The sequence below is a fragment of the Panulirus ornatus genome, chromosome 29, assembly GCF_036320965.1.
Source record: "Panulirus ornatus isolate Po-2019 chromosome 29, ASM3632096v1, whole genome shotgun sequence".
Classification (NCBI taxonomy): domain Eukaryota; kingdom Metazoa; phylum Arthropoda; class Malacostraca; order Decapoda; family Palinuridae; genus Panulirus; species Panulirus ornatus.
The window spans coordinates 20,903,414-20,913,413 of NC_092252.1; the positions used below are offsets into that span (position 1 = coordinate 20,903,414).

General features: G+C 41.3%; 4 non-coding genes across 4 annotated transcripts; all 4 read left to right on the plus strand.

The window, feature by feature from the left end:
* Nucleotides 1–379: 379 nt before the first annotated feature.
* On the plus strand, nt 380–453 carry TRNAI-AAU (transfer RNA isoleucine (anticodon AAU)). Its single transcript has one exon. It is a non-coding gene; the product is annotated as a tRNA-Ile (tRNA).
* A 3,512-nt stretch (nt 454–3,965) lies between these two features.
* On the plus strand, nt 3,966–4,039 carry TRNAI-AAU (transfer RNA isoleucine (anticodon AAU)). The gene has a single exon. It is a non-coding gene; the product is annotated as a tRNA-Ile (tRNA).
* Nucleotides 4,040–5,183: 1,144 nt separating this feature from the next.
* TRNAI-AAU (transfer RNA isoleucine (anticodon AAU)) lies at nt 5,184–5,257 on the plus strand. The gene has a single exon. It is a non-coding gene; the product is annotated as a tRNA-Ile (tRNA).
* Nucleotides 5,258–7,443: 2,186 nt separating this feature from the next.
* Nucleotides 7,444–7,517, plus strand: TRNAI-AAU (transfer RNA isoleucine (anticodon AAU)). The gene has a single exon. It is a non-coding gene; the product is annotated as a tRNA-Ile (tRNA).
* The last annotated feature ends 2,483 nt before the right edge of the window (nt 7,518–10,000 follow it).

Sequence of the window (10,000 nt, forward strand, 5' to 3'; positions counted from 1 at the left end):
AAATATGTAGAGAAATACTTTTATAGTATAAGAAAGTTGGATGAATGGAATAAAGTGAAAGAGTGTATATTAAATGAAGACAGCAAAGAGAGATTTCATTTAAAGTCGTATGACAGGAGAGGATGTTCAGGAGATGGGGCCCCAACAGTGTAAACTTCCTTCCCGTACAGTACAAATAGGTGATTACACACACACACAGATGACAACTGTAAACTGTCAAGTAACATTAGTTGTTACAACCGTAAATCATTATTTTCTTTCCTAGTGTGTGTGTGTGTGTGTGTGTGTGTGTGTGTGTGTGTGTGTGTGTGTGTGTGTGTGTGTGTGTGTGTGTGCTGTACTAGGAGGGAGTTATACAATCTTGGGAACCATCTTTATCGGCCCGTTAGCTCAGTTGGTTAGAGCGCCGTGCTAATAACGCGGATGTCGAGGGTTCGACCCCCTTACGGGCCAATGTATACAATTTTTGATGTACAACATGCATAGTGAGAGTGTATGTGGTCTTAAAATTAGGTCTTAACACCTGAAGAAGTTGTTAATGATTTATTGGTATTTCAGTATATTATGACGTTGTCGGCCTTAATGACCGTGGCAGTTGAAAGGTCTAAAGGCCAAACAACTGACCAAACAACCCATCTCTTAAATCTTTTCCACTATCATAAAGATTTTTGGTTTTCTGTACGTTGACCACATTTACTATTTCCTCATTTAGTCTGTTCCATTTCTCCACCACTCTCATACTGTTAAAGTACTTATTCATATATCTTTGAACAAGTACATTGCTTAATTACATGTTATGACCTCTGGTTGTTCTATCCCTAGATCCTTCGAAGAACTGTACACTGTTGACGACATCACACTGGTTTAGAAACTTCTAGGTTGTGATCAGATCACTCCTCACTCTTCTTTCCCTCATGATAGACTAATGTAAAGCCTCTGAGCTTTCTCTTTAACTAAACTCTTAATGCTGGTACCGTGCTTGTTTTCCTTCTTCTGGACCTTCTCCATTGGCTCGTTGTGTTTCTTTATGTGCGGTGAACAACCCTGGGAAGCATATTGCAGTTTTAGTGTTTTTGTAGGTTATGAACAACTTGTTGAATATTTCCTTATCCATAAGTCTGAAAGCCATTCTAATATTTGCCAACAGACAGTTGGAATTCTTAAACATTCTCCGAAGGGATTCGGCGAATCGTAAAGGACGAGTCTCCTGTACCTGGAGGCAGCTGCTTGTATGAAGGTTCCCAGGAGCATCCGGTATATATAATGTTTACATCTAGTATCTAGTACATATGATGGTTACCTGGTGCCTCTTATACATATGATGATTACCTGGTGCCTGCTGTACATATGATGGTTACCTGGTGCCTCTTATACATATGATGATTACCTGGTGCCTGCTGTACATATGATGGTTACCTGGAGGTTTCTGTACATATGATGGTCACCTGCAGCCTCCTGTACATATGATGGTTACGACTGTAAACTGTCATGTAACATTGGTTATTAAAACCGTAAAACATTATCTTCTTTTCCAGTGTGTGTGTGTGTGTGTGTGTGGTGTTTGTGTGTGTGTGTTTGTGTGTGTGTGTGTGTGTGTATGTGTGTGTGTATGTGTGTGTGTGTGTGCTGTACTAGGATAGAGTTATACAATCTTGGGAACCATCTTTATCGGCTAGTTAGCTCAGTTGGTTAGAGCGCCGTGCTAATAACGCGGATGTCGAGGGTTCGACCCCTTAAGGGCCAGTGTACGCAACTTTTGATGGGTCACATGCATATTGAGAATGTTTGTAGTCTTAGAATTACATCTTAACAACTGAAGATATACTTAAAGAGTCTTTCTCCCCTATCCCTGGAGATAAGGGAGAAAGAATATTTACCCCGTATTCCCCGCTTGTCTTAGAAGGTGATTAAAGGGGACAGGAGCAGGGACTAGAAAACCTCCCCTCCTTATATTTAACTTTCTAAAAGAGGAAACAGAAGAAGGAGTAATGCGGGGAGTGCTCATCCTCCTCGAAGACTCAGATTGGAGTGTCTACATGTGTGTGGATGTAATTAAGATGAGAAAAGAGGAGAAATGGGTAGTATGTTTGTGAGAAGGAAACTGAATGTTTTGGCTCTAAGGGAAACGAAGCTCAAGGGTAAATGGGAAGAGTGGTTTGGGAGTGCCTTAGGAGTAAAGTCAGGGATTGGTGAGAGGACAAGAGAAAAGGATGGAGTAGCACTACTCCTGAAGCAGGAGTTGTGGAAGCATGTAGCAGGATGAAAGATTGATATGGGTGAAACTGAAAGTGGATGGAGAAAGATGGGTGATTATCGGTGATTATGCAACTGGTCATGAGAAGAAAGATCATGAGAGGCAAGTGTTTTGGGAGCAGGTTTCATACACGAAACCGGGTTATGGTGATGGGTGATTTGAATGCAAAGGTGAGGAATGAGATAGTTGAGGGTATAATTGGTGTACATGGGGTGTTCAGTGTTGGAAATACAAATGGTGAGGAGATTGTGGATTTGCGTAATGAAAAAGGAGTGGTGATTGGGAATCCTTCGCTTAGAAACACAGATATACATAGGTATACGTATGTAAGTAGGAGAGATGGCCAGAGAGCATTATTGGATTACGTGTTAATTGATAGGCGCGTGAAAGAGACTTTTGGATGTTGATATGCTGAGAGGGGCAACTGGAGGCATGTCTGATCATTATCTTAGTGAGGCGAAGGCGAAGTTTAGTAGTTTTCAGAAAAGAAGAGAGAATGTTGGGGTGAGGAGAGTGGTGAGAGTAAGTGAGCTCGGAAAGGAGACTTGTGTGAGGAAGTCCTAGGAAAGATTGAGTGCAAAATTGAAAAAGTTGAGAGGAAATGACGTAAGGGGAGTGGGGGAGGAATGGATGTATTAAAGGAAGCAGTGATGGCTTGTGGAAAAGATGCTTGTGGCATGAGAAAAATGGGAGGTAGGCATATAAGAAAGGGTAGTGAGTGGTGGGATGAAGAAGTAAGATTGTTAGTGAAAGAGAAGAGAGAGAAACGTTTGGACGATTTTTGCAGTGAAGTGGTGCAAATGACTGGGAGATGTATAAAAGAAAGGGGCAGGAGGTCAAGAGAAAGGTGCAAGAGGTGAAAAAGAGGGAAATGAGAGTATCGTTAAACTTTAGGGAGAATAAAAGGATATTTTGGAAGGAGGCAAATAAAGTGCCTAAGACAAGAGAAGAAATGGGAACATCGGTGAAGGGGGCTTATGGGGAGTTAATCACAAGTAGTGATGAAGTGAGGAGGTGGAGTGAGTATTTTGAAGTAACAACGCCTAAAAAACACATAAAGCTAATAGAGGTGGTGCAGAGGAAGACAACAAGGACGTTACCAGTATCAACAAAGCAGAATCACAGAGAAAAATTGGATTCCTAATATATGTCCAACGTGGATGAGAGAAAAGATAGGCGTGACCTGATCACAACATACAACTTCTTTTACCAAACTGATGAAGTAAACGGTTGACACTTCTTTCATAATAGGACCAGAGAACAACATGAAATTAAGCATAGGATTTGGTATGAAATATGTAGAGAAATACTTTTATAGTATAAGAAAGTTGGATGAATGGAATAAAGTGAAAGAGTGTATATTAAATGAAGACAGCAAAGAGAGATTTCATTTAAAGTCGTATGACAGGAGAGGATGTTCAGGAGATGGGGCCCCAACAGTGTAAACTTCCTTCCCGTACAGTACAAATAGGTGATTACACACACACACACAGATGACAACTGTAAACTGTCAAGTAACATTAGTTGTTACAACCGTAAATCATTATTTTCTTTCCTAGTGTGTGTGTGTGTGTGTGTGTGTGTGTGTGTGTGTGTGTGTGTGTGTGTGTGTGTGTGTGTGTGTGTGTGTGTGTGTGTGTGTGTGTGTGTGTGTGTGTGTGTGTGTGCTGTACTAGGAGGGAGTTATACAATCTTGGGAACCATCTTTATCGGCCCGTTAGCTCAGTTGGTTAGAGCGCCGTGCTAATAACGCGGATGTCGAGGGTTCGACCCCCTTACGGGCCAATGTATACAATTTTTGATGTACAACATGCATAGTGAGAGTGTATGTGGTCTTAAAATTAGGTCTTAACACCTGAAGAAGTTGTTAATGATTTATTGGTATTTCAGTATATTATGACGTTGTCGGCCTTAATGACCGTGGCAGTTGAAAGGTCTAAAGGCCAAACAACTGACCAAACAACCCATCTCTTAAATCTTTTCCACTATCATAAAGATTTTTGGTTTTCTGTAAGTTGACCACATTTACTATTTCCTCATTTAGTCTGTTCCATTTCTCCACCACTCTCATACTGTTAAAGTACTTATTCATATATCTTTGAACAAGTACATTGCTTAATTACATGTTATGACCTCTGGTTGTTCTATCCCTAGATCCTTCGAAGAACTGTACACTGTTGACGACATCACACTGGTTTAGAAACTTCTAGGTTGTGATCAGATCACTCCTCACTCTTCTTTCGCTCATGATAGACTAATGTAAAGCCTCTGAGCTTTCTCTTTAACTAAACTCTTAATGCTGGTACCGTGCTTGTTTTCCTTCTTCTGGACCTTCTCCATTGGCTCGTTGTGTTTCTTTATGTGCGGTGAACAACCCTGGGAAGCATATTGCAGTTTTAGTGTTTTTGTAGGTTATGAACAACTTGTTGAATATTTCCTTATCCATAAGTCTGAAAGCCATTCTAATATTTGCCAACAGACAGTTGGAATTCTTAAACATTCTCCGAAGGGATTCGGCGAATCGTAAAGGACGAGTCTCCTGTACCTGGAGGCAGCTGCTTGTATGAAGGTTCCCAGGAGCATCCGGTATATATAATGTTTACATCTAGTATCTAGTACATATGATGGTTACCTGGTGCCTCTTATACATATGATGATTACCTGGTGCCTGCTGTACATATGATGGTTACCTGGAGGTTTCTGTACATATGATGGTCACCTGCAGCCTCCTGTACATATGATGGTTACGACTGTAAACTGTCATGTAACATTGGTTATTAAAACCGTAAAACGTTATCTTTTTTTCCAGTGTGTATGTGTGTGTGTGTGTGTGTGTGTGTGTGTGTGTGTGTGTGTGTGTGTGTGTGTGGGTGTGTGTGTGTGTGCTGTACTAGGATGGAGTTATACAATCTTGGGAACCATCTTTATCGGCCCGTTAGCTCAGTTGGTTAGAGCGCCGTGCTAATAACACGGATGTCGAGGGTTCGACCCCCTTAAGGGCCAGTATACGCAACTTTTGATGGGTCACATGCATATTGAGAGTGTTTGTAGTCTTAGAATTACATCTTAACACCTGAAGATATACTTAAAGAGTCTTTCTCCCCTATCCCTGGAGATAGGGGAGAAAGAATATTTACCCCGTATTCCCCGCTTGTCTTAGAAGGTGATTAAAGGGGACAGGAGCAGGGGAATAGAACACCTCCCCTCCTTATATTTAACTTTCTAAAAGAGGAAACAGAAGAAGGAGTAATGCGGGGAGTGCTCATCCTCCTCGAAGACTCAGATTGGAGTGTCTACATGTGTTTGGATGTAATTAAGATGAGAAAAGAGGAGAGATGGGTAGTATGTCTGAGGGAAGGAACCTGAATGTTGTGGCTCTAAGTGAAACGAAGCTGAAGGGTAAATGGGAAGAGTGGTTTGGGAGTTCCTTAGGAGTAAAGTCAGGGATTGGTGAGAGGAATAGAGAAAAGGAGGGAGTAGCACTTCTCCTGAAGCAGAAGTTGTGGAAGCATGTAGCAGTGTGCAAGAAAATATACTCAAGATTGATATGGGTGAAACTGAAAGTGGATGGAGAAAGATGGGTGATTATCGGAGATTATGCAAATGGTCATGAGAAGAAAGATCATGAGAGGCAAGTGTTTTGGGAGCAGCTTTGATACACGAAACCGGGTTATGGTGATGGGTGATTTGAATGCAAAGGTGAGGAATGTGATAGTTGAGGGTATAATTGGTGTACATGGGGTGTTCAGTGTTGTAAATACAAATGGTGAGGAGATTGTGGATTTGCACACTGAAAAAGGAGTGGTGATTGGGAATCCTTCGCTTAGAAACACAGATATACATAGATATACGTATGTAAGTAGGAGAGATGGTCAGATATTATTATTGGATTACGTGTTAATTGATAGGCGCGTGAAAGAGACTTTTGGATGTTGATATGCTGAGAGGGGCAACTGGAGGCATGTCTGATCATTATCTTAGTGAGGCGAAGGCGAAGTTTAGTAGTTTTCAGAAAAGAAGAGAGAATGTTGGGATGAGGAGAGTGGTGAGAGTAAGTGAGCTCGGAAAGGAGACTTTTGTTAGGAAGTCCTAGGAAAGATTGAGTGCAAAATTGATAAAGTTGAGAGGAAATGACGTAAGGGGAGTGGGGGAGGAATGGGATGTATTAAAGGAAGCAGTGATGGCTTGTGGAAAAGATGCTTGTGGCATGAGAAAAATGGGAGGTAGGCATATAAGAAAGGGTAGTGAGTGGTGGGATGAAGAAGTAAGATTGTTAGTGAAAGAGAAGAGAGAGAAACGTTTGGACGATTTTTGCAGTGAAGTGGTGCAAATGACTGGGAGATGTATAAAAGAAAGGGGCAGGAGGTCAAGAGAAAGGTGCAAGAGGTGAAAAAGAGGGAAATGAGAGAGTATCGTTAAACTTTAGGGAGAATAAAAGGATATTTTGGAAGGAGGCAAATAAAGTGCCTAAGACAAGAGAAGAAATGGGAACATCGGTGAAGGGGGCTTATGGGGAGTTAATCACAAGTGGTGATGAAGTGAGGAGGTGGAGTGAGTATTTTGAAGTAACAACGCCTAAAAAACACATAAAGCTAATAGAGGTGGTGCAGAGGAAGACAACAAGGACGTTACCAGTATCAACAAAGCAGAATCACAGAGAAAACTTTGATTCCTAATATATGTCCAACGTGGATGAGAGAAAAGATAGGCGTGACCTGATCACAACATACAACTTCTTTTACCAAACTGATGAAGTAAACGGTTGACACTTCTTTCATAATAGGACCAGAGAACAACATGAAATTAAGCATAGGATTTGGTATGAAATATGTAGAGAAATACTTTTATAGTATAAGAAAGTTGGATGAATGGAATAAAGTGAAAGAGTGTATATTAAATGAAGACAGCAAAGAGAGATTTCATTTAAAGTCGTATGACAGGAGAGGATGTTCAGGAGATGGGGCCCCAACAGTGTAAACTTCCTTCCCGTACAGTACAAATAGGTGATTACACACACACACAGATGACAACTGTAAACTGTCAAGTAACATTAGTTGTTACAACCGTAAATCATTATTTTCTTTCCTAGTGTGTGTGTGTGTGTGTGTGTGTGTGTGTGTGTGTGTGTGTGTGTGTGTGTGTGTGCTGTACTAGGAGGGAGTTATACAATCTTGGGAACCATCTTTATCGGCCCGTTAGCTCAGTTGGTTAGAGCGCCGTGCTAATAACGCGGATGTCGAGGGTTCGACCCCCTTACGGGCCAATGTATACAATTTTTGATGTACAACATGCATAGTGAGAGTGTATGTGGTCTTAAAATTAGGTCTTAACACCTGAAGAAGTTGTTAATGATTTATTGGTATTTCAGTATATTATGACGTTGTCGGCCTTAATGACCGTGGCAGTTGAAAGTCTAAAGGCCAAACAACTGACCAAACAACCCATCTCTTAAATCTTTTCCACTATCATAAAGATTTTTGGTTTTCTGTAAGTTGACCACATTTACTATTTCCTCATTTAGTCTGTTCCATTTCTCCACCACTCTCATACTGTTAAAGTACTTATTCATATATCTTTGAACAAGTACATTGCTTAATTACATGTTATGACCTCTGGTTGTTCTATCCCTAGATCCTTCGAAGAACTGTACACTGTTGACGACATCACACTGGTTTAGAAACTTCTAGGTTGTGATCAGATCACTCCTCACTCTTCTTTCGCTCATGATAGACTAATGTAAAGCCTCTGAGCTTTCTCTTTAACTAAACTCTTAATGCTGGTACCGTGCTTGTTTTCCTTCTTCTGGACCTTCTCCATTGGCTCGTTGTGTTTCTTTATGTGCGGTGAACAACCCTGGGAAGCATATTGCAGTTTTAGTGTTTTTGTAGGTTATGAACAACTTGTTGAATATTTCCTTATCCATAAGTCTGAAAGCAATTCTAATATTTGCCAACAGACAGCTGGAATTCTTAAACATTCTCTGAAGGGATTCGGCGAATCGTAAAGGACGAGTCTCCTGTACCTGGAGGCAGCTGCTTGTATGAAGGTTCCCAGGAGCATCCGGTATATATAATGTTTACATCTAGTATCTAGTACATATGATGGTTACCTGGTGCCTCTTATACATATGATGATTACCTGGTGCCTGCTGTACATATGATGGTTACCTGGAGGTTTCTGTACATATGATGGTCACCTGCAGCCTTCTGTACATATGATAGTTACGACTGTAAACTGTCATGTAACATTGGTTATTAAAACCGTAAAACATTATCTTCTTTTCCAGTGTGTGTGTGTGTGTGTGTGTGTGTGTGTGTGTGTGTGTGTGTGTGTGTGTGCGTGTATATGTGTGTTTGCTGCACTGGAATGAAGTTATACAATCTTGGGAACCATCTTTATCGGCCCGTTAGCTAAGTTGGTTAGAGCGCCGTGCTAATAACGCGGATGTCGAGGGTTCGACCCCCTTAAGGCCAGTGTACGCAACTTTTGATGGGTCACATGCATATTGAGAGTGTTTGTAGTCTTAGAATTACATCTTAATACCTGAAGATATACTTAAAGAGTCTTTCTCCCCTATCCCTGGAGATAGGGGAGAAAGAATATTTACCCCGTATTCCCCGCTTGTCTTAGAAGGTGATTAAAGGGGACAGGAGCAGGGGACTAGAAAACCTCCCCTCCTTATATTTAACTTTCTAAAAGAGGAAACAGAAGAAGGAGTAATGCGGGGAGTGCTCATCCTCCTCGAAGACTCAGATTGGAGTGTCTACATGTGTGTGGATGTAATTAAGATGAGAAAAGAGGAGAGATGGGTAGTATGTTTGAGGGAAGGAACCTGAATGTTTTGGCTCTAAGTGAAACGAAGCTCAAGGGGAAATGGGAAGAGTGGTTTGGGAGTGCCTTAGGAGTAAAGTCAGGGATTGGTGAGAGGACAAGAGCAAAGGAGGGAGTAGCACTACTCCTGAAGCAGGAGTTGTGGAAGCATGTAGCAGGGTGCAAGAAAATATACTCAAGATTGATATGGGTGAAACTGAAAGTGGATGGAGAAAGATGGGTGATTATCGGTGATTATGCAACTGGTCATGAGAAGAAAGATCATGAGAGGCAAGTGTTTTGGGAGCAGCTTTCATATACGAAACCGGGTTATGGTGATCGGTGATTTGAATGCAAAGGTGAGGAATGTGATAGTTGAGGGTATGATTGGTGTACATGGGGTGTTCAGTGTTGTAAATACAAATGGTGAGGAGATTGTGGATTTGCGTACTGAAATAGGAGTGGTGATTGGGAATCCTTCGCTTAGAAACACAGATATACATAGGTATAAGTATGTAAGTTGGAGAGATGGCCAGAGAGCATTATTGGATTACGTGTTAATTGATAGGCGCGTGAAAGAGACTTTTGGATGTTGATATGCTGAGAGGGGCAACTGGAAGGCATGTCTGATCATTATCTTAGTGAGGCGAAGGCGAAGTTTAGTAGTTTTCAGAAAAGAAGAGAGAATGCTAGGGTGAGGAGAGTGGTGAGAGTAAGTGAGCTCGGAAAGGAGACTTGTGTGAGGAAGTCCTAGGAGACATTGAGTGCAAAATTGAAAAAGTTGAGAGGAAATGACGTAAGGGGAGTGGGGAGGAATGGGATGTATTAAAGGAAGCAGTGATGGCTTGTGGAAAAGATGCTTGTGGCATGAGAAAAATGGGAGGTAGGCATATAAGAAAGGGTAGTGAGTGGTGGGATGAAGAAGTAAGATTGTTA